The sequence below is a fragment of the Pongo abelii genome, chromosome 10 (assembly GCF_028885655.2).
Source record: "Pongo abelii isolate AG06213 chromosome 10, NHGRI_mPonAbe1-v2.0_pri, whole genome shotgun sequence".
NCBI lineage: Eukaryota > Metazoa > Chordata > Mammalia > Primates > Hominidae > Pongo > Pongo abelii.
The window spans coordinates 116,446,696-116,474,494 of NC_071995.2; the positions used below are offsets into that span (position 1 = coordinate 116,446,696).

The 27,799-nt window shown below is 41.8% G+C and overlaps 1 protein-coding gene across 1 annotated transcript in view; it reads right to left on the minus strand.

The window, feature by feature from the left end:
- KSR2 (kinase suppressor of ras 2) overlaps nucleotides 1-27,799 on the minus strand; it is a 506,187-nt gene that overhangs the window by 136,160 nt on the left and 342,228 nt on the right. The gene's annotated exons all lie outside the window — the stretch shown is intronic.

The following is a 27,799-nucleotide window of genomic DNA, read 5'->3' on the forward strand; positions in this document are numbered from 1 at the left end:
TTTTAAGTTCCAGGCTACATGTGCAGGATGTACAGGCTTGTTACATAGGTAAATGTGTGCCATGGTGGTTTGCTGCACCTATCAACCCATCACCTAGGTATTAAGCCCAGCATGCATTAGCTATTTTTCCTAATGTTCTCTCTGCTTCCCCACCCTCCCCTGACAGGCCCCAGTATGTGTTGTTCCCCTTCTTGTGTCCATGACCCAGCAATCCCATTACTTGGTATATACCCAAAGGAACAGAAATCATTCTATTACAAAGATACATGCACGTGTATGTTCACTGCAGCACTATTCACAATACCAAAGACATGGAATCAACCCAAATGCCCATCAATGATAGACTGGATAAAGAAAATGTGGTATATATACACCATGGAATACTATGCAGCCATAAAAAGGAACGAGATCATGACCTTTGCAGGGACATGGATAAAGCTGGAAACCATTATTCTCAGCAAACTAATGCAGAAAAAGAAAACCAAACGCTGCATGTTCTCACTTATAAGTGGGAGCTGAACAAAGGGCTTATTTTATGCCTCAGTTAGATTCCAGAAACGAGAAAAAGAAACCAAAGAAAGAAACAACGGGCCCAAAGACAGGAAGATTCACTCATAAAAGGAAGAAGGGCTCTTCTTAAGTGTTACATCCCAGGGTGGTGACCATGGCTGATGGGAGATGCCGTGATTAGATAATGCATGCAGAGTGCTTAGGACAGGGCTTACCTGGCATGCAGGAATGGATAGGTGAAAGTTAAATGTTAAAAAGTTTAAATACAGCATTAAGGCCCTGGTATTCAAGCAGATATAGACAGTTTCCTTAGTGATTGACTCCTAATGACTTTCAAATTGCTTATCTTTCCTCCCTCCCTTCCTCCCTCTCCCCTCCTCCTTCCCTACCCTTTCTTCTTCCTTCCTTCCCTATGTTCTTCCTTCCTCCTTCCCTTCCTTCCTCTCTCCCTCCCCTCCTTCCTTCCTCCCTCCTCCCTCCCCTCCTTCCTTCCTGTCTCCCTCCCCTCCTTCCGTCTTCCTTCCCCTCCTTCCTTCCTCCCTCCCTGCCTCCCTTCCTTTCTTCTTCCCCTTCTTCCTCCCTTCCCTTCTTCCTTCCTTCTTTCCTCCTTCCTTCCTCCCTCCCTTCCTTCCTTCCTCCCCTTCTTCCTCCCTTCCCTTCTTCCTTCCTTCTTTCCTCCTTCCTTCCTTCCTCCCTCCCTTCCTTCCTTCCTCCCTCCCTTCCTTCCTTCCCTCCTCCTTCCCTTTCTTCCCTACTTCTTTCCTTTCTTCCTTCCCTCCTCCCTCCCTTCCTTCCTTCCTCCCTCCCTGCCTCCCTTCCTTTCTTCCTCCCCTTCTTCCTCCCTTCCCTTCTTCCTTCCTTCTTTCTTTACTCTCTCCTTCCCTTACCCTCCTCCTTCCCTCCCTTCATCCCTTCTTTCCTCCCTCCCTTCCTCCCTTCCTTTCTCCTCTCTCTCCCTCTCTCCCTGTTTTCCTCAATGAAGAAAATGATGACGGCTGTGAAGATACAGTCACAAATAAACACAGGACTGGGAAGAGGGGGAAAAAGAGTCCCTGGCTTAGGAGAGAAGAGACCACTGAAAGATTCTCTCTGCCCATGCAGACTCCTGCTTGCCATCACAGACTTCTGACCTCCCCAGAGTCCCTGGGGAGTTCTGTAGGTGATGGGACCATGTGTAGCCGATCTTGTCCCTGTGGGACACCTGAAGTGTGATTTGTCCACTGGCTCATTGAGCTCAATGACGATGAGCTCTTCAAGGGCAAGGGACATGTCTGGTTTATCTCAGCCTCCCCTGGGCCTGGCCCAGGGCCTGTGTGGCTCAGAGCAGTCACTAATGAAGATCTAGTTGCATTAAACTAAGGTACGGCAAGGCTAGTTTGCATATAGAGGAAATTCCCCTAATATGAATTAAGGATAAGAACTTAGATGCATTCACTGTGCTAAGGGCTGTGAGGCCTCCTCTAGTCTTCTCCGTGACTATGGGGAAAGAGACATAGCTATTCCGCATTTTGCAAATAAAGAAATGAGCCCAGAGAGATGCCCAGCTGGTAGGAGGCAAAGCCAGAACTGAACCCAAACTGGGCAGCCTCCGAACTGCTGAGTCTGCACTGCCCTCCATCCCATCAGCCAGCACTGGAGCTGGGAACCCTGGGCTCTGCATGCCTCCATGGGCCCCCTTTCTCCAGCAGTGGGAGAATCTCCAAGAGGGAATCAGAAAAAACTCAGCACTATCTGAGCTCATGCTCCACCACCCCGCCTGCATCCACAGACCTCCAGGTGGGGAGGGGAGGGGAGGGGAGGGGAGGGGAGGGGAGAGGAGGGGAGGGGAGGGAAGCACAGAGGAGCAAGGAGCAGCCTTGATGAGCAGGGGTGACAGTGCCAGGCGTTTTGCTGACAGGAGATTAACCTGGGGGTTCTGCGGATCTGAGGCCGACAGACAGGTGTGACAGGAGGGCACAGGGTTTCTGACACCACTGGTGCCCTTTTGGAGAGAGCAGGGCAGAGTCGGGGTACAGAAGAGGCTTGGTTGTCCCCAGCGCCACTGAAGCGTGAGCAGCGGCTCCTTGCTGCTCAGGCCCCTGCTGGTCCTCAGCACTGCAGCCCGGCCAACAGGAACGGAGCCCCACATGGGGTCAACTCAGCTCTGTAAGACAACCACTCCTTGAGGTGAGGAAACTGGATGCTTTTACCAAACTGTGGAGAGAAGGCAGCAAGGCATTGGAGCAAACGATTAGGGCTTGAATCCCAGCTCTGCTGCTTACAAACAGGGAACAGTACTTAACCTCTCTGACCCTCAGTGTCTTCATCTGTACAGTGGAGCCAAAAATAGTATCTCAAGTGTCTAATGGTGTCCAATGCTTGCCAGAGTTTTAATATGAGCTTGCCTAGCCCACAGGTTCCTTGAAGACATGGCTGTATCTTACGCAGTGCCCAGAGAGGTATCAGCCATATAGCAGCTGTTCAATTAAGAAAAAATATCCACTGAACAAAGAAATGTGCAAACAAATGTACAAAACCACAGATGATTTTATCGTCACCTCCAGACTTTGGGTTAATAAGGCATCACTATTACAATTTTTAAAACAAGGAGATATCAGCTCAGAGAATAAAGAAACTTGCTCCAGAATGCAGGGCTTTGCAGCTGTTACATGCTTCCAGAACTATAGGGAATAGAATCAGAGTGGCCTCTCTCATTGGCACCGGAGGCACAGGGCCTGGGGCCCACCCTATAAATAGGTGCCCATGAAAATCCTTTCATTTTCATTTATTTTACAAACAGAAGAAAAAATAAATAAAATAATAATGAGTATGGCAAAATGAATCCAGGATGGGTTATATGATCTTTATACCAACATAGTTTAAAATATAATTTCTGATTTTTTCTTTTTTCCTTTTTTAATGGAGAAGGGACCAATGAAAGCCAAAGTACCTTGGGCCCACACTGAACAGCATGAGGCCTCTGTGGGGAAACATCCATGGGAAATGGCATGGAGCTCTGGGTGGGCTAACGAATAGGGTTAAGCACTGTGGGAACTGACATGTGCACATTTGGGGGGTAATAGCTCAGACTTGGGGTGCATAGGGAATTCTGGGAGGTTGTCCATAGCCAGGGAGTCTCCCCACTATATTCTGTCCACAGGTAGCAGCCCCTTCCCTTACTCATATTCCCCTTGGTCTATCCCTCGCCACGTCTCTACTTCTCACCTTGGCCCCAACCTGAGACAGACACATCCAAGCTTGGGGAAGAGTCATACAATTTTGGAACCAGGTGGCCTACAGACTTTACACACTGGCTCCAGAACGGGCCACACCTGGCTCAAATCCCAGCTCAGCCACTTTGCCGCTGAGAGATATTGAGCAAATGATTTCACCTCTCTGGGCCTCAAGTTTCTCATCTTTAAAATGGGGATAACAACGTTCCACAGGGTTGATGTGTAATGAAACAAGATCAGAATCCATGTACAGTGCCTGGCCTATAGTAAATGCTCCATGAAGAATATCAGTTGCCCCAGCTCATAGAATCTCCAAGCATTAGAATCTAACTAACCCAGAGGTCAGCTAACTTACGGCACCAAGGCCAAATCCAGCCTGCCACCTGTATTTTTTATTTTTTGTATGGCTGCAATCTTAAAATGGTTTTACATTTTTAATGGCTTGCCTAAAAATTTTTAAAAGAATCATATTTTGTGACATGGAAAATTTATATGAAATTCTAATCTCAGTGTCCATCAACAAAGTTTAATTGGAACACAGTTGCACCTGTTCACTTTTGTGTTGTCTGTGGCTGCTTCTGTGCAACAATGGCAGAGTTGAGTAGTCATGACAGAGGCCATACGACAGGGCTCTCAAGGGTCCTTCAAGGGTGGCACCAGCGATGTTTGGGGCTGGATGATTCTTCATGTGGGAGGACGGTGCTGGGCATTGTAAGATATTGAGCTGTATCCCTGGTCCCATCCCACTGGCATTCCACTGCATTCTCTCCCCAGCTGTGACCGCCAAAAATATTTCCAGACACTAGGAGTGGAAAATCACTCCCAGTTGAAAACTACCGCCATATGGCCCACAAAACCTACAATATCTACTACCTGTCCCTTTATGGAAAAAGCTTGCCAACTCCTGAGCTGACCCAACTTCCTTTTTGCACAAAAGAGAAACTGAGGCACAGGGACGCATGCATGACTCGCCCAGATACACCCTGGATGGCGGCAGCTTGGGGTCTGCTTATATCATTTTCTTATTTTTATATTTTTTTCTGAGTATGCTTTCCAGATATTACTCAGCCTCCTGGGTAAGAAGATTTTTGGCTTTTAGGGAGTATAAATCAATGAAATTTTTATAGGATAATTTGGCAATATAATTCAATAGCCTTGGAAATAAGCATACTCTATGACACAGAAATTACTCTTCTAAAAATGCCACCTAAGGAAATAATCACGGATGCTCGCAAAGCTCTGTAGCTGGGCAGATTGTTTTAGAATTACAGAATTGTTTAAAATGCCCCCAAATCAGAAAACAACCCAAATTTCAAACAATAAAAGAATGAGTAATAACACACAGGGTGTATTGTGAGATACTATGCAGCCATTAAAAACGATCCCAGTTATGACCAGGCACGGTGGCTCACGTCTGTACTCCCAGCACTTTTGGAGGCTGAGGCAGGCAGATAGGCAGATCTCTTGAGGTCAAGGGTTCAAGATCAGCCTGGACAACATGGTGATATCTCATCTCTACAAAAAAATATAAAAATTAGCCTGGCACGGTGGCATGTGCCTGTGTCCCAGCTACTTGGAAGGCTGAGGTGGGAGGATCAATTGAGCCCAGGAGGTCGAGGCTGCAGTGAGCCATGATTGCACCACTGCACTCCAGTCTGGGTGACAGAGTGAGACCCTGTCTCAAAAAAAAAAAAAAAAAAACAGATCCCAGTTAGAAAATAAAACACACACAAACAGTATTCCGAATACATGTATAAGTAGGTAGGTAGATAGAGAGAGAGACAGACAGACAGACAGACATATAGATGGATAAAGAGAGAGAAAAACCCTGGAGACATATATATTTCAATATATTATTAAGAACTCTAGTGAAACTACTTCTGCAATAAATCATGGTATTGTGTAAAAAATACATCAATGTTGCCAATTCTAATTTTTAAAATATGTCTGGTTTTAATAACAATGATTTGTACAGGCTGCAAATTTTATGCTACTGTCTAAGATTATATCACCTAAGTCCTTATAAAAGTTATAATAATCTCCTGCTAAAAAAATTTGTTGTCTATAAACCTAAAATAGTAATGACAATGACTTAAAAATGTTCTGATTCCAATTTTTAAAAGAATATGACAATCATCTCTCTTTCCTCTCTTCCTCCTAATCTCAGCACCCCTGTGGGCTTGGGAGTTGTGAGATGAACTCTGGGAGAAGTGGGAGCTCCTGGATGAAGCTTGATTGGTTCTAATTTACTCAAAAAAGCTTAGAAAGTCACACTGGGTGTGGCAAGACCAGGGTTGGATATGGGATCTAAGACAGTTTCCAAAGCAGTCAAATCAAGGTGTGCATCTGAGCTTCATGGAATATTGTCAATACTTGAAAAGGCACATGCACACACAGACACACACACACACACACACACACACACACACACATGTGTATCCACTGCAGATTACCTGCTATCAGTAAGCAGGGTGACGAGTGGATGGGATGTAGCATGGTTTTGTTTATGTTATAGAAAGCTTATGTTCATAGGGAATACAACGGGGAAAGTGAGTGGACATCTGGGGTACTCAAGAGCCAAGATTCATGATTGGCCAAGAACAGGTCCCAAGTAGAAATGACAGCTGAGCCCAGCACTCAAGTAGCAGCTGGGAACCTCTTGTAACAATCATTTCTGGAACCCATATTCTACTGGAGAAGTACAGATAATCCTAACCAGTGATAACTTAAAATCACCTTTGTGATTTCAGCCCTAAAAAGAAAGGAAATTCTGACACTTGCTACAACATGGATGAGACTAGAGTTCATTATGCTAAATGAAATAAACCAGTCACAAAAGGACAAATATTGTATGATTCCACTCAAATGAGGTACCTAGTCTAGTCAAATTCATAGAGACAGAAAGTCAAATGGTGGTTACCAGAGACTATGGGGAGGAGGGAATGAGGAGCTAGTGTTTAATGAGTACAGAGTTTCAGTTGGGAAAGATGAAAAAGTTCTGGAGGTGGATGGTAGTGATGGTTGCACAACAATGTGAATGTACTTGATGCCATAGACCTGTACTCTAAAAAATGGTGAAAATGGTAAATCTCATCCAGGCGCAGTGGCTCACGCCTGTAATCCCAGCACTTTTGGGAGGCCAAGGTGGGTGGATCACGAGGTCAGGAGATCGAGACCATCCTGGCCAACATGGTGAAACCTCGTTTCTACTGAAATACAAAAAATTAGCCGGGTGTGGTGGTGCACCCCTGTAGTCCCAGCTACTCGGGAGGCTGAGGCAGGGGAATTGCTTGAACCCAGGAGGCAGAGATTTCAGTGAGCCGAGATCGCACCACTCCACTCCAGTCTGGCGACAGAGCAAGACTCCATCTCAAAAAAATAAAAAAGGTAAATCTGATGTTATGTATATTTCATCGTAATAAAAAAATTTAAATCACTTTTGTGTTTGCCTTTGGAAGGCATGATGCAATTCTTCTTGCCAGAAAGTTTCCTTTTTCAAAGGTCAGCCAGAACAATACCTAAATGCCTTAGTACTTCCTGAAAAAACAAAAAAAAAGCAACCCAGAAGGTTGCTAGGAAATATGAAATTTAACTTGTTCTGAGATATACAAATAAGCAATTTGCAGAGAAAAACCAATGGCCAATACACCTATGAAAAAAATTCTGAACAGTGCTATGGTTTGGCTCTGTGTCCCCACCCAAATCTCACCTCGAATTGTAATCCAGGTTTTGAGGAGAAACCTGTAGGGAGGCAATTGGATCATGGGTGCAGTTTCCCCCATGCTGTTCTGGTGATAATGAGTGAGTTCTCACCAGACCTAATGGTTTTATATGTGGTAGTTCTCCCTGCTCTCTCTTTTGCTGCCGTGGAAAGATGTGTCTTGCTTCCCCTTCTCCTTCTGCCATGATTGCAAGTTTCCTGAGGCTTCCCCAGCCATGTGGAACTGCAAGTCAATTAAACCTCTTTTCTTTATAAATTACCCAGTCTCTGGTAGTATCTTTACATCAGTGTGGGAACAGACTAATACAGACAGATTAACCATTTTTCAGCTCTTCGGCTAGCAAATCCTGACAAAGACTGATAGTATCCAGAGTTGGTAACAGTATAGGAAATGACTCTCTCATACTTCCCTAGTGGGGCTGTAATTCCATGTAACCTCACTGGAAAGCAATTTGTTGCAATCTATCAAAGCTCTATACGCACATACATTTTGACCTAACAATTCTACTTCTGTTATATCACATAGAAATAGCAGTGTATCAGACTCAGCTCCCCCATTGGCCTTCCCAGAATTCCCCAGCCTCAGTCCCAGACCCAGCTGAGTCCCAGACTTTCAGCTACTGGCCCTGTCTAAGTTGTCACCCTGCACCCCAACTCCATGTGGCCCATGTGGTTTTGCCACCCGAGGCTGATCAGTGGCACCTCTAGAGTCTCTGGCCTCTCCTGCACTGGACTCAGATGAAACATGAAACCACAGGGCGTGGGATTTGGCCTCTGTGAGCTACTGCCACATGGGCTAGCTGACACAACCTACAAGTGAGAGAGAGTTAATGCCCTGTGGGGTGAAACTTGGTCACTCGAAGACAGGATGTAAGAAGCAGTTGGGCAGATCCATTTTCTCTCCCTTCCTCTCTTCAACGGACTATTCTTGAAGCAGGTTTCTCTGCACAGCCTATCCCAAGGACATCACATGTGGATGAGCTGATGTACCTGCTAATGGACTGGGTGTGTCTCTTTGTGGCTCACAATGAAGTGGTGGCCAGTGTGGTAATGCATCATCCTGCACGGTTTTCCCTGCTTCTCCATCCTTCACTCTCCATGCCCTTGAATTGTACCTCCCAAGTAATGTACTAGCTCTTCATCCTTGCCTCAGGCTCTGTATTCTGAGGCAAGCTCAAGCAATTAGCATGATGTCCAGAGATTTATATGCAAGCCACTGTGGTGCTGAGACAGTGAAAAGTTCAGAAAAACAGGGTAGCAAATAAATAAATGATGGTACATCCACAGTATGAAATATTACATGTTGTTAATGCCATATACATATATGTACTGGTACGAAAAAATATATTTAATATAGTGGTAGGTGGTAATAAGCAAGGTGAAGAATAAGACATATTTTCATATTATTTAAATTAATAGAACACTACTATATGTGCAAAAAAAAACTTAAAAAGGATGTACCCAGACTGGTTTCTAAGTGGACATATTCTGGTGGCAGAATGTGACCTTTTTACTTTATGTAATTGTGTATTGTTTTAATTTGTTGCAATAAACATAAATTACTTTTTATAATTTAAATAAGGAGTGAGTCCTAAAATCTAGAGAAAGCTTATTCTAAGGATAAGATACATGGAAGGATACAAATGAATAATTAAGAATTGATTGGATTTGTTTGGGCTAAATGGAAAGTGCTCTGAAACTCTCTGGACCATATCTCCCTGGGTGGGCTGTTCAGAACTCCAGTTCATTAGCTGATAAAATGTGAATTTAATATCACTATTAGGAGTAAATGATGACTCTGGTTGAAAAAGGAACCTAACAGAAGATAAAAGGGGAGGCCATTGACATCTCCATGTGGAGAAAGGTCCCTTAATAGTTTTCTGTCATACTTTTGTGCATTCAACTGCGGAAACTTGGGGAGAGGAAAATGAATCAACATTACAGGACTGCCTGTTAATTTACGCCTGTGAAATAATTTTGACGATTGTTCATAAGTGTTTAACTAATGTTTGTTCTGGAAATGTCACCATTGCCTCTGGAATTTACTTTGATATTCTCTGAGTGTTATCTCTCTATTAATATGTGAGCCTGGAAAGAATTGCTCCCTGTTTTTTGTCCTGACATCTTTTTTGATGTGCTAAGACTTGGACTGAATTTGATTATAATGGTGGTGGTTGAGGGAAAAAAAACTATCTTAAAAGAAAATCTATTCCATGCTCTATCTTTCAGAGACCTAGGATGCCATCCCTTCTCCTCCCACCACAGCCACACTGGAGATATCCAGGGTACCCTTGGCCCCTAGGGTGTTCTCCTCTCTAGTCTACCCACTTTGGGAGCAAGAATCTTTGTAAGACAGTAGAGGTGAGCACCCACTCTCTTCTCCTGGTAAGACACACTCAGAGTACTGAGGAAGCATGTTCCCTTCTCTCTTCAGTTACACACACACATACACACACACACACACATCAGATTCCTCTTTTGTCTAGAAAAATGTATAGTGCTTTAAAGATGTTGGGGAAGCTCAGGCACAGGAGTTAAATCCTGCCCATTAGCTCAAACCTTGAGGAAGGATGACATCTGCCAACCAATGTTAAATGCTTTGTTTTCTTTGCTACCAGCCCCCATTACCTACCCATCTCCAAGTCTTCAGTCTTCAGTAAGCTCACGACTATGACACAATCAGCTTATTACTATGTCCACCTAGTGACAAAGAAGATGAGAGCCAATGCAATGTGGAAAGATGGTGACTAGCTCCTGTGAAACTAGGGCTCCCATGTCATAAGGACACTCAAGGAGACCAATAGAAAGATTCATGTAGAAAGGAACTGAGGTCTCCTACCGAAAGCCAGCACCAACTTGCCATCCATATGAGTGTGTCATCCTGGAAGTGGATCCTTTCAGCCTTGGTCAAGCCTTCAGATGAGACTGTAACCCCAAGCAACATATCGACTGGATATGAGAGACAGTTATCCAAAACTGCCCAGCCAAGCTGCTCCAAAATCCCTGACCCATAGACGCTGTGGGATAATAAATGTGTACTGCTTGTTAAGCCACTAAGTTTTAAGATAATTTGTTATGCAGCAGATAATACATACAGATTTTAAACAGATCCCAGCACTTTGGGAGGCTGAGACAGGTGGGTCACTTGAGCCCAGAAGTTTGAGACCAGCCTGGGCAAAATGGTGAAACCCCACCTCTACAAAAAAACACAAAACTTAGCCGGGTGTGGTGGCACACGCCCATAGTCCCAGATACTCGGGGGGCTGAGGTGGGAGGAGGATTGCTTGATCCTGAGAGGTTGAGGCTGCAGTGAGCCATAATCATGCTACCCACTGCACTTTAGCCTGGGTGACAGAGTGAGACCCTGTTTCCAAAAAAAAAAAAAAAAAAAAAAAAAAGCAGATTTTAAAAAGAAAGAACTTTTAGTGCCTAGTAAATTGAAAATATTTTTATAAATATTTAAATAATGATGACTCAATCAATCAATTTGGAAAAAAAGAGAAGAAAAAGATCAGCAAAAGTCACTATAAGTAAGTAGCTGTCCAGCCCCCAAGGCCTATGAGAAATTGCATTTTCTCCATTCACATATTTGAGAGCTTAAGTTATTTCACATGGCTGTTCAATAACTAAATAACTTCAGAAGGCTACAGAACTTGGGATGCTGGGTTCCTATGCCTGCTCTTTTCTCTGGAGATGTGAGGCACCATCCAGATATCCCTTCCAAGTACCTGCCCTTGACTAAAGAAAACAGCCTTGCCCAAAATCACTCTCTCCTTTGGGTCAGCCCACTACTAAATACTGGTCAGTGAGGTCATATAAAGACCTGTGCCTTTTGTCCCAATTCAGAACAACTCTGCATTGCCAGCTCAGCTCCTGAGCATCCTGTGAGGTTGGATGAAGTCTTTACTGAGACTGTATCACAGCCCAACTTCTCCTTCTGCCCAACCTTGCTTCCTTTACTCCCCTTGCTGTTGATTCCAACAGTGTTCCCTAACAACCTTCTGATATGCTCATTTCTTTCTCAGATTCTGCTTCCTAGGAAACAACTTGAAATATTTGGCAATTCTTGGATAGAAAGCCAGGCTCCATGATTCATCTTCTTATTCTTCCTTCTCTCCTTGCTTTCTTTCATTGTTTTGTTCATTCATTCATTCATTCATATGTGCATTAATGTAATGAACAAAAGCTAGGAGCCCCGCATTAACCAGAAATTCATTTCAAGGCACTGGGTTTAGCAGTTTTATGAAGATGTTTGTGGATGTGGTTTCCTTGTATTCATCTTGTTTGGGGTTCAAGGCACTCCTTGAAGCCGAAGCTTGATGTCTTTTGTCTTTTTTGGAAAATTCTTGATCACTATCTCTTCAAATTTTGCTTCTCTCCCTTCTTCTTCTCCTCTCCCTCTGGAATCTCAATCAAAAAGACCTTTTCAATGGGTCCTATATGAGTCACACACATTCTTTTCAGTATTTTCCATCTTTCCCTCCACTTTGTTTCAATCTGGGTATTTTCTTCTAATCCTTCCTCTAGTTCACTAATTCTCTCTTCAAGTGTGTCTAATCTTCTATTAAACCCATGTATTGAATTCTTCATTTCAGTTTTTGAATTTTTCAGTTCTAAAATATTCATTTGACTTTTTCATAATTTCTAGATCTCTGCCATAATTCTTTATCTAGTCATCTAATGTCTCATATATCTTAATCATATTAATTAAAGTTCACATCTTATAATAAAACACAGCAATTAAAAATAACAAACTACTGATAAATACAACAACATGGATGTATTTCAACAGCATAATGCTGAATGAAAGAAGCCAGATGCAAAAGAGTATATACTGTATGAAGCAATTTATATGAAATTCCAGAAAATGTAATCTATAGTGATAGAAGACAGATAAGTAGTTGATGGGTCTAGGAGGATGAAGTGATTGCATAGGGAATGAGAGAACATTTTGAGGTGATTAGAAGGTTCTGTTTCTTCATTGTGGTAGCATTTATAAACATGGATGCACTTGCCAAAACTTATCCAACTATATATGGGTACCATTTACTATACCTCAATAGTGTTGCTTTAAAAAACCCAAATTAAACCTAGACGAGATGAGGAGATAGCTCCCAATTCTGGAAAATCCCAGAACACAAGAATTAAGAATAAATTAAATTATGATAAAAGAAGATCAAGTCCATGTTTAATAAACTCAAATATGTGGATCTCTTCAGGGTCTGATTTTTGCTCCTGGTTTTCAGTCATGTCATTTTGTGTCCTAATATTTCTGGTAACTTTTTATTGAATTCTTAAAATTATGCATAAAAATTTGAGGAGATAATTTGTGTTTCTGGATGATGTTATCTTTCTCCACAGAGGATTTAAATTTTCCTTCTGGCAAGCAGTTAGAAAAGAGGAAAATAACACTAATTCAATCAAGGATTGAGCAGATTTGATACTGGACTTCATTTTTATAAGCACTGGTCTATTTATAGTTTACCCTTATTCCCAGAGTGTAGCCAGCCCCTCAGAGTCCCTACTGGACACATTGATATTTACCAAGGTCCCCTTCTGCTTGATGGAACTTGAGCGCCAACATTTGTCCCTCAGCAACATGACGTGCAGGAAGTTCTGTTCAGCTTCTTAGTCTCTCAGCTGCCATTTTGGAATTAGCAAGTATCTCGAGAGGAAATGCAGCACGGAACTTTGGGCTCTTTCCTCTGTGCCTCCTTTCTTTCTGGAGTCATGGCCTGATATGGTTTGGCTGTGCCCCACCCCTCAAATCTCATCTTGAACTGTAGCTCTCATAATTCCCTCGTGTTGTGGGAGGGACCCAGTAGGAGATAATTGAATCATGGGGTTGGCTTCCCCCATACTGTCCTCATGGTAGTGAATAAGTCTCATAAGATCTGATGGTTTTATAAGGGAAAACCCCTTTCATTCGGTTCTCTCATTCTCTCTTGTCTGCCACCATGTAAGAATGTAAGACGTGCCTTTCACCTTCCACCATGATTGTGAGGCCTCCCCAGCCACATGGAACTGTGAGTCCATTAAACCTCTTTTTCTTTAGAAATCACTCAGTCTTGGATATGTCTTTATCAGCAGCATGAAAACGGACTAATATGTGGCCACACTCAAGCCCTCACTTCCTTGGTAGCTTGATAATACCTTCAAACATTTTTTAAAAAATATTTTATCCAGCTTTTCCAGTTATTCTTGGTAGGAGGATTGGTCTACAGCAAACAACTCACCATTTCTGGAAGGAGAAATTTCTGCAGGACCCTAGGGGGACACAGATCCAAAGATAATGCCTACCTTCCAGAAACCTTCTAGGAGACCTTAAGAATTACTACAATGCTGTCTGCTAGATGGGCAGGCTACCAGCCTGGTGCAATAGCTCTTCCCTGGCAACATTTCTTGTGTGCAGTCAGCCACAGAAACAGTCAATTTTCTTTTCTTTTTTTTTTATTCTACTTTAAGTTTTAGGGTACATGTGCACAATGTGCTGGTTAGTTACATATGTATACATGTGCCATGTTGGTGTGCTGCACCCAGTAACTCGTCACTTAACATTAGGTATATCTCCAAATGCTATCCCTCCCCTCTCCCTCCACCCCACAACAGGCCCCGGTGTGTGATGTTCCCCTTCCTGTGTCCATGTGTTCTCATTGTTCAATTCCCACCTATGAGTGAGAACATGTAGTGTTTGGTTTTTTGTCCTTGCAATAGTTTTCTGAGAATGATGATTTCCACCTTCATCCATGTCCCTACAAAGGACATGAACTCATCATTTTTATGGCTGCATAGTATTCTATGGTGTATATGTGCCACATTTTCTTAATCCAGTCTATCATTGTTGGCCATTTGGGACATACTGTATATGTGTGTGTTGTTATTAGTATTTTTAACATTAATTTTAAATGTCAAAAATACTAATAACAACACACACATATACAGTATGTCAGAATGCCTTATATGAGGCCAATTAATCATCTCATGTGAGCCTCAAAATTGATACTTTTTATAAAGACAGCTTTATTGAAGTATGATGTACATATAAAATTCACTCATTTTAAGTGCACAATTCAATCATTTTTAGTAAACTTGCAGAAATGTGACCATCATCAAAATCCAATTCTAGAACATGTCCATCTCCCCAAGAAGACACCTTGTGCAAAAGTTACTCACTATTCCCAACCGTAGCCCCAGACAACCATTGATCTACTATCTGTCTCCATATATTTGCCTTTGCTGGATATTTCAAACAAATGAAACCCTACAGTGTGTGGTCTTTTACATCTGCCTTCTTTAATTTATCATAGTTGATCTTTAATGTAGGTATTATTAGCCTCACTTTAGAGATGAGAAAATGGAGAATTGGAGAGATTAAAAGACTTGCCTGAGGTTAATCAGCTGGTTAATGATAAGGACACCAAGATGTGAACCCACGTCTAAAAGCTTTTTCTCCCTACAAAACCACCTTCATCATATGCGAGCTTCCTGGGAGTCAGAGTCATATTCTATAGGCTCCTAGACCCTGGGTGGTGAGCAAAGGGTCTGCCCCTTTGTGGATATACAGGAGTTATTTGTTAAACTGAAACAAATTTATCCTATATTAGTTCCTGCCTCTACCCCAATTCACCATCCCCAAACACCATTCTGAGTGACCTCCTGTTGCCTGCCATTAGTTGATGTTTGCTTAGGGACCACACATTTGTGCTATGGCTGACAGAAGAAAAACACAAAGGAAACAAAAAAAAATAAAGACATTATGGAAGTACACGCAGCACAAATAGTTTGTGAGTTTACCACTATTGAATCTTATACACTCTAGAGCTCCCAGTGAGCAGATACCTGTGCCCTGATAGAGATGAATTAGGTTTCTCCCTAGCTCCAATCTCAGCAGCAAAGGCTGGAAGAGTGAACTCATTCTCTGGTTACATTGGCTCAAATGTAGGTCGAGACACTTCTCTGTGAGCTGTGACCAATAACCAATGTGTGGGTATTTATCATTCTTCTTTTTTTCTGATTATGCCACTCCTAGTTCTCATGACTTAGACTTAACAATAAGTTCTGGGAAAGCAGGGAGAGACCATTCTAGTCATATTTCATTGATTCTACTTATATATTCACTACATACATACAAAACAAAACCTAAATATGTAGTAAGCCCCTTCCATCTATAAATTACTGTGGGAAGATTAGAGGATATATAATCTGAGTCTCCACTTCTAAAGAATTTTATTATTGAATTTGGAGGCAGTTGATATGGTTTGGCTCTGTGTCCCCACCCATACCTCATCTCGAATTGTAATCCCCACGTGTCAAGAGAGGAAAGTTACCGGATTATCGGGGTAGTTTCCTCCATACTGTTCATGATAGCAAATGAGATCTGATGGTTTTATAAATGGTAGTTTTTCCTGTGCTTTCACATGCTCTCTCTTGCCTGCCACCATGTAAGACATGCCTGCTTTCCCTTCCACCATAACTAAGTTTCCTGAGACCTCCCCAGCCATGCAGAGCTGTGAGTCAATTAAACCTCTTTTCTTTATAAATTATCCAGCCTCTAGCAGTTCTTTATAGCAGTGTGAAAATGGAATAATACAGCAGTAAAGAAGACAGATTAAAAGCACAGGATCTGGAATGATTTTGGCTGACTCCACCACTTACTAGCTGCATTCACATAGGCAGGTTAGTTAACCTCTCTGTGCCTCAGTCTCCTCATCAGTAGCATGAGGATAAATATAGTATGTGCTTCATAGGGTTGTTACAAGGATTTAAATGATACAGGCATGAAAAGGGGCTGGTACAGAGCAAGAATTTAGTTATTGTATCCACATATAAGTGCATGTCATCAACACAGACCTTCTCTTGTAATTTAGTTAATGGTATTATACCAATGCCATTTTCTTGTTCAGGTAATATATAGTGATGATGTAAGACAATATCATTGGAAGAAACTAGGTGAAGAGTACATAGGAACTCTATACTATTTTTGCAACTTCTTGTGAGCCCAAAATTATTTCAAAATAAAACATATTTTTAAAAATTTCAAAACCAAATATAAAAATAATAATCATAATGCAGACCTTCTCCCCACAAGCCAACCTCTACCACTGTCGCCTATAGCTCCATGCTTTAGCTGCACAACACAAATTTGCAAAGGATGAAAGATAAAGGGACCATCCACATTCCATGGGCACCTTATGGATGCATTTGCACATCCTATTACATTAACTTAGGGAGCTAAGGAATAATCTCACTGAGCACATGAAAGTTATGTAACTGCTTTGACCTCACAAGCAAGATGGCAACAGTTGGCAAACTCTTGATGGGGCAGTTGATGGGAGAAGTTGAGACCATTTTCATCAGTGACTCCCAATGTGACCTTAGGCATATCTCTACATCTCTCTGCACTTCTATATATATATATATTTTTTTGTTTAACTATGGTGGAAAACTGTCTAATCCTCTTGGGAATCCAGGATTTGGGATGTGATTCACTCAGGATTAAATCATCATTTCCTGCATCTTATTTTACATAATTCAAGAACTCAGAGAGTCAACACTGTTGAAATTTACAATCAGCCTTCACAGACTCTATACTCAAAACATCTGCAAAGCAAAAGAAAGAGTCTATCTCAGAGAACCTCTTTGATAAGACAATAAAAGTTACTGTATTCAACTGGCATCTTATTCTCAATGAGCCTATTTGTGCAATTTGAGTGTTGTGCAATTTAGTTATCAAGGTTCTTTTTTTCCTGTCCCTGGCAGACAAGGTCAAGCAGGATGTGCATGTTAACACCTTCCACTGCCTTAAACAAAGGTAACACCAGATCTAACCTACACTGGTTGGAGAGATTCTCCACACAAAATCTTGTGGAGAGATTTTTCTACGCAAAACTTCCAGGTCCACTCTGTGCCATAAAGCTTCAATTCAATGGGATTTCCAGAATCTTGAATTGTTTAGAAATGTCATTTACTCCACTTTTAGGAATAAGAGGAGATAATTTTCCAAACCCATCCAAGCTGTTACACACTCAATAGATATTTCTTGAACCTCTTTTATATTCCATATATGGTGCTGAATGCCAGAAATATAAGAAGAAAGCATGAATACTGCCCTCTCGGAATGCATTGTTGGGTCTGGGAGAAAGACCAATAGCCCTAAAATTATAGCATATTGAGGTAGGCATGCACTCCAATGGAGGAAGCTTAAAGTAGTGACTCAAAGCACAGGTATTAAGAGTCAGAGCTGACATGAAAACCAGACTCTGCCAGCTGCTGGTATGAGGCCCAGGGGAAGCTACCCCACCTCTTTGAGCCTCATTTTCCTCTGCTTTAAATTTCATAATGCAAATTTGATAATGTGCTTCGCACATGGTAGATACCAATGAACACTCAGAGGTGAATATTAGTTAAATTCCATAACAATATCTCACATTTACACATTTACTTATTTATGCCTTTGGGTTTTTTTTAATTATTATACTTTAAGTTCTAGGGTACATGTGCACAACATGCCATGCTGGTTTGCTGCACCCATCAACTCATCATTTATATTAGGTATTTCTCCTAATGCTATCCCTCCCCCAGCCCTGCACCCCCTGATAGGCCCTGGTGTGTGATGTTCCCTCCCTGTGTCCAAGTGATCTCATTGGTCAGGTCCTGCCTATGAGTGAGAACATATAGTGTTTGGTTTTCTGTCCTTGTGATAGTTTGCTGAGAATGATGGTTTCCAGCTTCATCCATGTCCCTGCAAAGGACATGAACTCATCCTTTTTTATGGCTGTATAGTATTCCATGGTGTACATGTGCCACATTTTCTTAATCCATTCTATCATTGATGGACATTTGGGTTGGTTCCAACTCTTTGCTATTGTGAACAGTACTGCAATAAACATACATGTGCATGTGTCTTTATAGTAGCATGATTTATAATCCTTTGGGTACATACCCAGTAATGGGATTGCTGGGTCAAATGGTAATTCTAGTTCTAGATCCTTGAGGAATCGCCACACTGTCTTCCACAATGGTTGAACTAATTTTCTCTCCCACCAACAGTGTAAAAGCGTTCCTATTTCTCCACATCCTCTGTAGCATCTGTTGGTTCCTGACTTTCTAATGACTGCCATTCTAACTGGTGTGAGATGGTATCTCATTGTGGTTTTGATGTGTGTTTCTCTGATGACCAGTGATGGTGAGCATTTTTTCATGTGTCTGTTGGTTGCATAGATGTCTTATTTTGAGAAGTGTCTGTTTATATCCTTTGCCCACTTTTTGATGGGGTTGTTTTTTTTTGTAAATTTGTTTGAGTTCTTTGTAGATTCTGGATATTAGCCATTTGTCAGATGGGTAGATTGCAAAAATTTTCTCCCATTTTGTAGGTTGCCTGTTCACTCTGATGGTAGTTTCTTTTGCTGTGCAGAAGCTCTTGAGTTTAATTAGATCCCATTTGTCCATTTTGGCTTTTGTTGCCATTGCTTTTGGTGTTTTAGTCATGAAGTCCTTGCCCATGCCTATGTCCTGAATGTATTGCCTAGGTTTTCTTCTAGGGTTTTTATGGTTTTAGGTCCAACATTTAAGTCTTTAATCCACCTTGAATTAATTTTTGTATAAGGTTTAAGGGATCCAGTTTCAGCTTTCTACATATGGCTAGCCAGTTTTCCCAGCACCATTTATTAAATATGGAATACTTTCTCCATTTCTTGTTTTTGTCAGGTTTGTCAAAGATCAGATGGTTATAGATGTGTGGTGTTATTTCTGAGACCTCTGTTCTGTTCCACTGGTCTACCTCTCTGTTTTGGTACCAGTACCATGCTGTTTTGGTTACTGTAGCCTTGTAGGATAGCTTGAAGTCAGGTAGTGTGATGCCTCCAGCTTTGTTCTTTTGGCTTAAGATTGTCTTGGCAATGCTGGCCATTGTTTGGTTCCATATGAACTTTAAAGTAGTTTTTTCCAACTCTGTGAAGAAAGTCATTGGTAGCTTGATGGGGATGGCATTGAATCTTTGGGCAGTATGGCCATTTTCATGATATTGATTCTTCCTATCCATGAGCATGGAATATTCTTCCATTTGTTTGTGTCATCTTTTATTTCACTGAGCAGTGGTTTATAGTTCTGCTTGAAAAGGTCCTTCACATCCATTGTAAGTTGGATTCCTAGATATTTTATTCTCTGTAGCAATTGTGAATGGGAGTTCACTCATGACTTGGCTCTCTGTTTTTCTGTTAATGGTGTATAGGAATGCTTGTGATTTTTGTACATTGATTTTGTATCCCGAGACTTTGCTGAAGTTGCTTATCAGCTTAAGGAGATTTTGGGCTGAGACGATGGGGTTTTCCAAATATATAATCATGTCATCTGCAAACAGGGACAATTTGACTTCCTCATTTCCTAATTGAATACCTTTTATTTCTTTCTCTTGCCTGACTGCTGTGGCCAGAACTTCCAACACTATGTTGAATAGGAGTGGTGAGAGACGGCATCCCTGTCTTGTGCCAGTTTTCAAAGGGAATGCTTCCCGTTTTTGCCCATTCAGTATGATATTGGCTGTGGGTTTGTCATAAATAGCTCTTATTATTTTGAGACACATCCCATCATTACCTAGTTTATTGAGAGTTTTTAGCATGAAGGGCTGTTGAATTTTGTCAAAGGCCTTTTCTACATCTATTGAGATAATCATGTGGTTTTTGTCATTGGTTCTGTTTATGTGATGCATTACATTTACTGATTTGCATATGTTGAACCAGCCTTGCATCCCAGGGATGAAGCCGACTTGATCGTGGTGGACAAGCTTTTTGATGTGCTGCTGGATTTGGTTTGCCAATATTTTATTGAGGATTTTCACATTGATGTTCATCAGGGATATTGGTCTAAAATTGTCTTTTTTTGTTGTGCCTCTGCCAGGCTTTGGTATCAGGATGATGTTGGCCTCATAAAATGAGTTAGGGAGGATTCCCTCTTTTTCTATTGATTGGAATAGTTTCAGAAGGAATGGTACCAGTTCCTCCTTGTACCTCTGGTAGAATTCGGCTGTGAATCCATCTGGTCCTGGACTCTTTTTGGTTGGTAAGCTATTGATTATTGCCACAATTTCAGATCCTGTTATTGGTCTATTCAGGGATTCAACTTCTTGGTTTAGTCTTTGGAGGGTGTATGTGTCCAGGAATTTATCCATTTCTTCTATATTTCCTAGTTTATTGCTTAGAGGTGTTTGTAGTATTCTCTGATGGTAGTTTGTATTTCTGTGGGATCGGTGGTGATATCCCCTTTATCATTTTTTATTGCGTCTATTTGATTCTTCTCCCTTTTCTTCTTTATTCGTCTTGCTAGTGGCCTATTTATTTTGTTGGTCTTTTCAAAAAACCAGCTCCTAGATTCATTGATTTTTTGACGGGTTTTTTGTGTCTCTATCTCTTTCAGTTCTGCTCTGATCTTAGTTACTTCTTGTCTTCTGCTAGCTTTTGAATTTGTTTACTTGTGCTTCTCTAGTTCTTTTAATTGTGATGTAGGGGTGTCGATTTTAGATCTTTCCTGCTTTCTCTTGTGGGCATTTAGTGCTATAAATTTCCCTCTACACATTGCTTTAAATGTGTCCCAGAGATTCTGGTACATTGTGTCTTTGTTCTTATTGGTTTCAAAGAACATCTTTATTTCTGCCTTCATTTTGTTATCTACCCAGTAGTCATTCAGGAGCAAGTTGTTCAGTTTCCATGTAGTTGTGCAGTTTTGAGTGAGTTTCTTAATCCTGAGTTCTAATTTGATTGCACTGTGGTCTGAGAGACAGTTTGTTGTGATTTCTGTTCTTTTACATTTGCTGAGGAGTGCTTTGCTTCCAATTATGTGATCAATTTTAGAATAAGTGCAATGTGGTGCTGAGAAGAATGTATATTCTGTTGATTTGGAGTGGAGAGTTCTGAAGATGTCTATTAGGTCTGCTTGTTGCAGAGGTGAGTTCAGGTCCTGGATATCCTTGGTAACCTTCTGTCTCATTGATCTGCCTAATATTGACAGTGGGGTGTTACAGTCTCCCATTATTATTGTGTGGGAACCTAAGTCTCTTTGTAGGTCTCTAAGGACTTGCTTTATGAATCTGGGTGCTCCTGTATTGGGTGCATATAAATTTAGGATAGTTAGCTCTTCTTGCTAAATTGATCCCTTTACCATTATGTAATGGGCTTCTTTTGATCTTTGTTGGTTTAAAGTCTGTTTTATCAGAAACTAGGATTGCAACCCTTGCTTTTTTTTTTTTTTTTTTTTTTTTTTTTTTTTTTTTTTTTTTGCTTTCCATTTGCTTAGTAGATCTTCCTCCATCCCTTTATTTTGAGCCTATGTGCATCTTTACATGTGATATGGGTCTCCTGAATACAGCACACTGATGGGTCTTGACTCTTTATCCAATTTGCCAGTCTGTGTCTTTTAATTGGGGCATTTAGCCCATTTACGTTTAAGGTTAATATTGTTATGTGTGAATTTGATCCTGTCATTATGATGTTCACTGGTTATTTTGCCCATTAATTGATGCAGTTTCTTCCTAGCATCAGTGGTCTTTACAATTTGGCATGTTTTTGCAGTGGCTGGTACCAGTTATTTCTTTCCATGTTTAGTGCTTCCTTCAGGAACTCTTGTAAGGCAGGCCTGGTGGTGACAAAATCTCTCAGCATTTACTTGTCTGTAAAAGATTTTATTTCTCCTTCACTTATGAAGTTTAGTTTGGCTGGATGTGAAATTCTGGGTTGAAAATTCTTTTCTTTAAGAATGTTGAACATTGGCCCCCACTCTCTTCTGGCTTGTAGGGTTTCTGCTGACAGATCCACTGTTAGTCTGATGGGCTTCCCTTTGTGGGTAACTTGACCTTTCTCTCTGGCTGCCCTTAACACTTTTTCCTTCATTTCAACCTTGGTGAATCTGACAATTATGTGTCTTGGGCTTGCCCTTCTCGAGGAGTATCTTTGTGGTGTTCTCTGTGTTTCCTGAATTTGAATGTTGGCCTGCCTTGCTATGTTGGAGAAGTTCTCCTGGATAATATACTGAAGAGTGTTTTCCAACTTGGTTCCATTCTCTGCATCACTCTCAGGTACACCAATCAAACGTAGATTTGGTCTATTCACATAGTCCCATATTTCTTGGAGGCTTTGTTCGTTTCTTTTTACTCTTTTTTCTCTAACCTTGTTTTCTCGCTTTATTTCATTAATTTGATCTTCAATCACTGATACCCTTTCTTCCACTTGATCGAATCAGCTACTGAAGCTTGTGCATGCGTCACAAAGTTCTCGTGCCATGGTTTTCAGCTCCATCAGGTCATTTAAGGTCTTCTCTACACTGTTTATTCTAGTTATCCATTTGTCTAATCTTTTTCAAGGTTTTTAGCTTCCTTGTGGTGGATTTGAACATCCTCCTTTAGCTCAGAGAAGTTTATTACTGACCTTCTGAAGCCTACTTCTGTTAACTCATCAAAGTTATTCTCTGTCCAGCTTTGTTCCGCTGCTGGCGAGCAGCTGCAATCCTTTGGAGGAGAAGAGGTGCTCTGATTTTTAGAATTTTCAGCTTTTCTGCTTTAGTTTCTCCCCATCTTTGTGGTTTTATCTACCTTTGGTCTTTGGTGTTGGTGACCTACAGATGGGGTTTTGGTGTAGATGACCTTTCTGTTGATGTTTATGCTATTCCTTTCTGTTTTTTAGTTTTCCTTCTAACAGTCAGGTCCCTCAGCTGCAGGTCTGTTGGAGTTTGCTAGAGTTCCACTCCAGACCCTGTTTGCCTGGATATCACCAGCAGAGGCTGCAGAACAGCAAATATTGCTGCCTGATCCTTCCTCTGGAAGCTTCGTCCCAGAGGGGCAGCCACCTATATAAGGTGTCTGTTGGCCCCTACTGGGAGGTGTCTCCCAGTTAGGCTACACAGGAGTCAGGTTCCCACTTGAGGAGGCAGTCTGTCTCTTCTCAGAGCTCAAATGCCATGCTGGGAGAACCACCGCTCTCTTCAGAGCTGTCAGACACGGACGTTTAAGTCTGCAGGAGTTGTCTGCTGCCCTTTGTTCAGCTATGCCCTGCCCACAGAGGTAGAGTCTAGAGGCAGTAGGCCTTGTTGAGCTGCGGTGGGCTCTGCCCAGTTCGAGCTTCCCAGCTGCTTTGTTTAGCTACTCAAGCTTTAGCAATGGTGGCTGCCCCTCCCCTAGCCAGGCTGCTGTCTGGCAGATCGATCTCAGACTGCTGCGCTAGCAGTGAGCAAGGCTCCATGGGCATGGGAGCCACCAAGCCAGGCATGGGAGAGAATCACCTTGTCTGCCGGTTGCTAAGACCTTGGGAAAAGCACAGTATTTGGGTGGGGGTGTCCCGTTTTTCCAGGTAGTCTGTCATGGCTTCCCTTGGCTAGGAAAGGGAAATCCCCCAACCCCTTGCGCTTCCCAGGTGAGATGATGCCCCGAACTGCTTTGGCTCACCCTCCATGGGCTGCACCCACTGTCCAGCCAGTCCCAATGAGATGAACCAGGTACCTCATTTGGAAATGTAGAAATCACCGTCTTCTGCATTGATCACGCTGGGAGCTACAGACTGGAGCTGTTCCTATTTGGCCATCTTGGAATGCTTTCTATGCCTTTGGTTTATGTCAGAATATACTTAAAACTGCTTACATTCATACATTACAGAGGAAAAAAAGGTTTTTTTTTGTGTGGTCTAATGAGAAAACTGGACAAGAAGGAAACAAGAGTAAGAAAAGTATGTGAAACCAAAAGGGAGAAAAGAACACAAAATCTATGCTGACAATTGCAATAAGTTGGCCACAGATTTGATTTTGAGGTTCCTCGTGATCACAGCAAAAAGGAAAACACAGCAGTTATCTGACTCAGTCACTAGTTCCATAATCTGCAAAACAGGAGTGCATGAGAATCAGAACTCTTCCTGTTCCTGACATCAGAAATAAATTACTCCTATATGTCCTCAACAGGACACTAGTTACTATAGCAATCAACATCCTCAACAACTCTTGGAATTGTCTTAAAATGTTCTTTAATTAATAGTGAAGAATATAAGAACCAAGGTGTAAGTCTGTGGAAGTAGTTCAATGAGACGTTAAAATAATGCAGCTCTGGCATCACCCAAAGACTAATTCTAGCATAACAAGAAGAGTTGTACATATCCTCCATAAAGTCTACTCCCATCAGTCAACCTTTAGCAAAACAAGCATCAGCAAGTCCCCTACCAAGAGGCCTGCCAGCAGCTTTGTTGTTCAGCCTGCTGGACTCATGCAGAAGTGGGTCATGGGAGTGCTCATGGACAGGCCAACAGGACCATTCTCAAGTGGCTTTGGATTCCTTCCCCCGCAGAGGAAGAAGAAAAATCCCTAGGGTCTAAGGAACAGGTGCTGCACATGCCTAATATCCTCCCACTAGTGACATCTCTCAGAAGCCCAGTGATTCTCATTTGTGGAAACACTTATCTACCAAACTGCAGGCCAACAGATGACACATACCGTAGGTGCTCGATGCTCAATTGTGTTCTAGGCAGAGAGAACAGCATGTGCAAAAGCCCCGGGGTTGAAGACAATATGGTGGTATGAAGAATGGCAGTAGGGGAGGAAAGGAAGAAAATGTGTGTGTGTGTGCATGTGTATGTGTGTGTGCACATGTGTGTGCATGGGTAAAGGAAGAGGGGTTGGAAGGTTGGGGGAGATATGGTACAAAATGAAGCTGGAGATGTAGGCACTAGTGCACACAGAGCCTAGTGTGCCAAGGACTGAGTTTTTTATAGCCATGGAAGGATTATAAACAGGGGCTACCTGATCGGATTTGCCTTTTCAAAGATCTCGTTGTCTGCAGAGTGGGGAATGAATTGGAAGAAGGCAAAGGGAAAGGAGGAGTTAGGAGACTGTGGGTGGTGGTGATGGTTCTGACCCAGCAGTGGAAAGGTGGAGGGAGAGAAGTGATTTGAGAGCTAATTAGGAAGTGCAAATTGGCAGAGGGTAGGGACGCAAGGTTCTCTGGGAGTTGCAGTCATTGAATGGATGAAAGAGATTGGGACCAACGAGTGGTACCAATGGGTGGTATTGATGGGTAGAGAAACTGGGGACTGGGGTTACATCTTCTGCAAAAAGCAGAAACCCTGCTGATAAAGGACAATGGTACTGTTTCCTGTGGGTATACATTCTCCAAAGACCTGAGGATTCACAATCCAAGCCAATGAGCTCTGTGAGAAGTAAAAATGCTCCCCAAGCTGACAAGAGACCGGCTGTAGAATAAGATTCTCAGTAAATATTTGTTGAGTAAGCCAGGCGTGCTGGCTCACACTCATAGTCCCAACACTTTGGGAGGCTGAGGCCAGGAGCTCAAGACCAGCCGGGGAAACAGTGAAACTCTGTCGCTACAAGAAAACTTTTTTAAATTAGCCAGGCATAGTGGCCTGTACCTGTAATCCCAGCTACTTGAGAGGTTGAAATGGGAGGATCACTTGAGCCCAGGTGTTTGAGGCTGCAGTAAGCTATGATCACTCCACTGTCCTCCAGCCTGGGCAACAGAGTGAGACTCTGCCTCTAAATAAATAAATAAATAAATAAAAATTTGTTGAGTGATTAAATGACTCTTGGCTGAGTCGGGAGCTGCTAGAGAGATGCAATTTTAAAACGGCAAGCCTATATGATGGCCTGACCTCCTGTAACTACTTCTGTGCTTGAAAAATATCTTAGACTTTTATTTTACGACGAAACAACAATTTCATGATTCTTCTTTGTGATTATCATAAATCTAGGTCTTTTATTTCTCCATCAGAGAAACAATCTTGACTTTTATCTACATTTTTCATGCCTAATTATTTTTCTTCATCCATATTCCAATATGCTAAATATTATGATAATATAGCTAGATAATCCTTAGTTGGTTCCTTTTCAAGCATACCAAGAGTTCATTAACAACCAGAATCCAAATGAAACCCCAGTGTTTGTCATGTACTGATCAATAGGAAGAATCGAGTGACTTGAGGGTAAAGCAGGGATAATTATCATTATTTATCAAATGAAATAATACACAAAAAGTACTTTTAAACCAAAAGCAGTATGCAATATGTGAGCTGTTATTATCATTCATTAAACAAAATTGCAAAGTATAGAGTCCCCATAAAACATTTATTTTGAGCAGCAATAAGTTCCTGGTATAGCCACAAAAATAAACTAGTTGCAAATATATTCCTGGTACCAGGACGGAGTAATATGGTACAAAAGACCATTAACTAAAAGTCAGAAATATAGGAAGTCATCTGCCAAAATTCTGACTATTCTTTTCATAGCTGTCCAGGAACCTTTAATTTTGGCTAGAATTATTAATAGGAGAGGCTAGTTGTCTATTAAGACCATTCTCAATTTACAGCAGTAAATTACATTATTCAACAACTTCATTAAATCAGTATTGAGACCTTTATATGACAGGCTGTAAGAGAGTGCTTATGGCTCTAGTCCTACTCCTTTTTTTTTTTTTTTTTTTTTTTTAGACGATATCTCACACTGTCACCTGGGTTGGAGTGCAGTGGCACAACCTTGGCTCGCTGCAACCTCCGCCTCCCAGGTTCAAGTGATTCTCCTGCCTCAGCCTCCCAAGTAGCTGGGATTACAGGTGCCCGCCACCATGCCTGGCTAATTTTTTTTGTATTTTTAGTAGAGACGGGGTTTCATTATGTGGGCCAGGCTAGTCTCAAACTCCCGACCTCATGATCCGCCTGCCTTGGCCTCTCAAAGTGCTGGGATTACAGGCGTGAGCCACCCCATGCCCTGCCACCTACTCCTTTTTCTAGCTTTGATTTCAGGTTCAGGAGTACATGTGCAGGTTTGTTATACAGGTAAATTGCGTGTCATGGGGGTTTGGTGTACAGATTATTTCGTCACTCAGGTAATAAGCATAGTACCTGACAAGTTGTTTTTTGATCCTCTCCCTCCTCCCACCCTCCACCCTCAAGTAGGCCCTGGTGTCTGTTGTTCCCTTCTTGGTGTCCATGGGTACTCAATGTTTAGTTCCCAAGTATAAGTGAAAACATGCGGTATTTGGTTTTCTGTTCCTGCACTCGTTCACTTAGGATAATGGCCTCTAGCTCCAACCATGTTGCTGCAAAGGACATGATCTCATTCATTTTTATGGCTGTGTAGTATTCCATGGTGTACATGTACCACATTTTCTGTATCCAGTACACTGTTGATAGGCATTGAGGTGGATTCCATGTCTTTGCTATTGTGAATAGTGCTATAATGAACTGCTCTATTTTTAGTTGTAGGAGAGCTTTCATCCAATTATTCCAAGGGAGAATAAAGTCATTCAGGTACAATTGTTAAAAGGCTGGAGCATACTCCTTTTGCATGGCTACTGGAAATAGTGATTTGATTTATCAAAAGA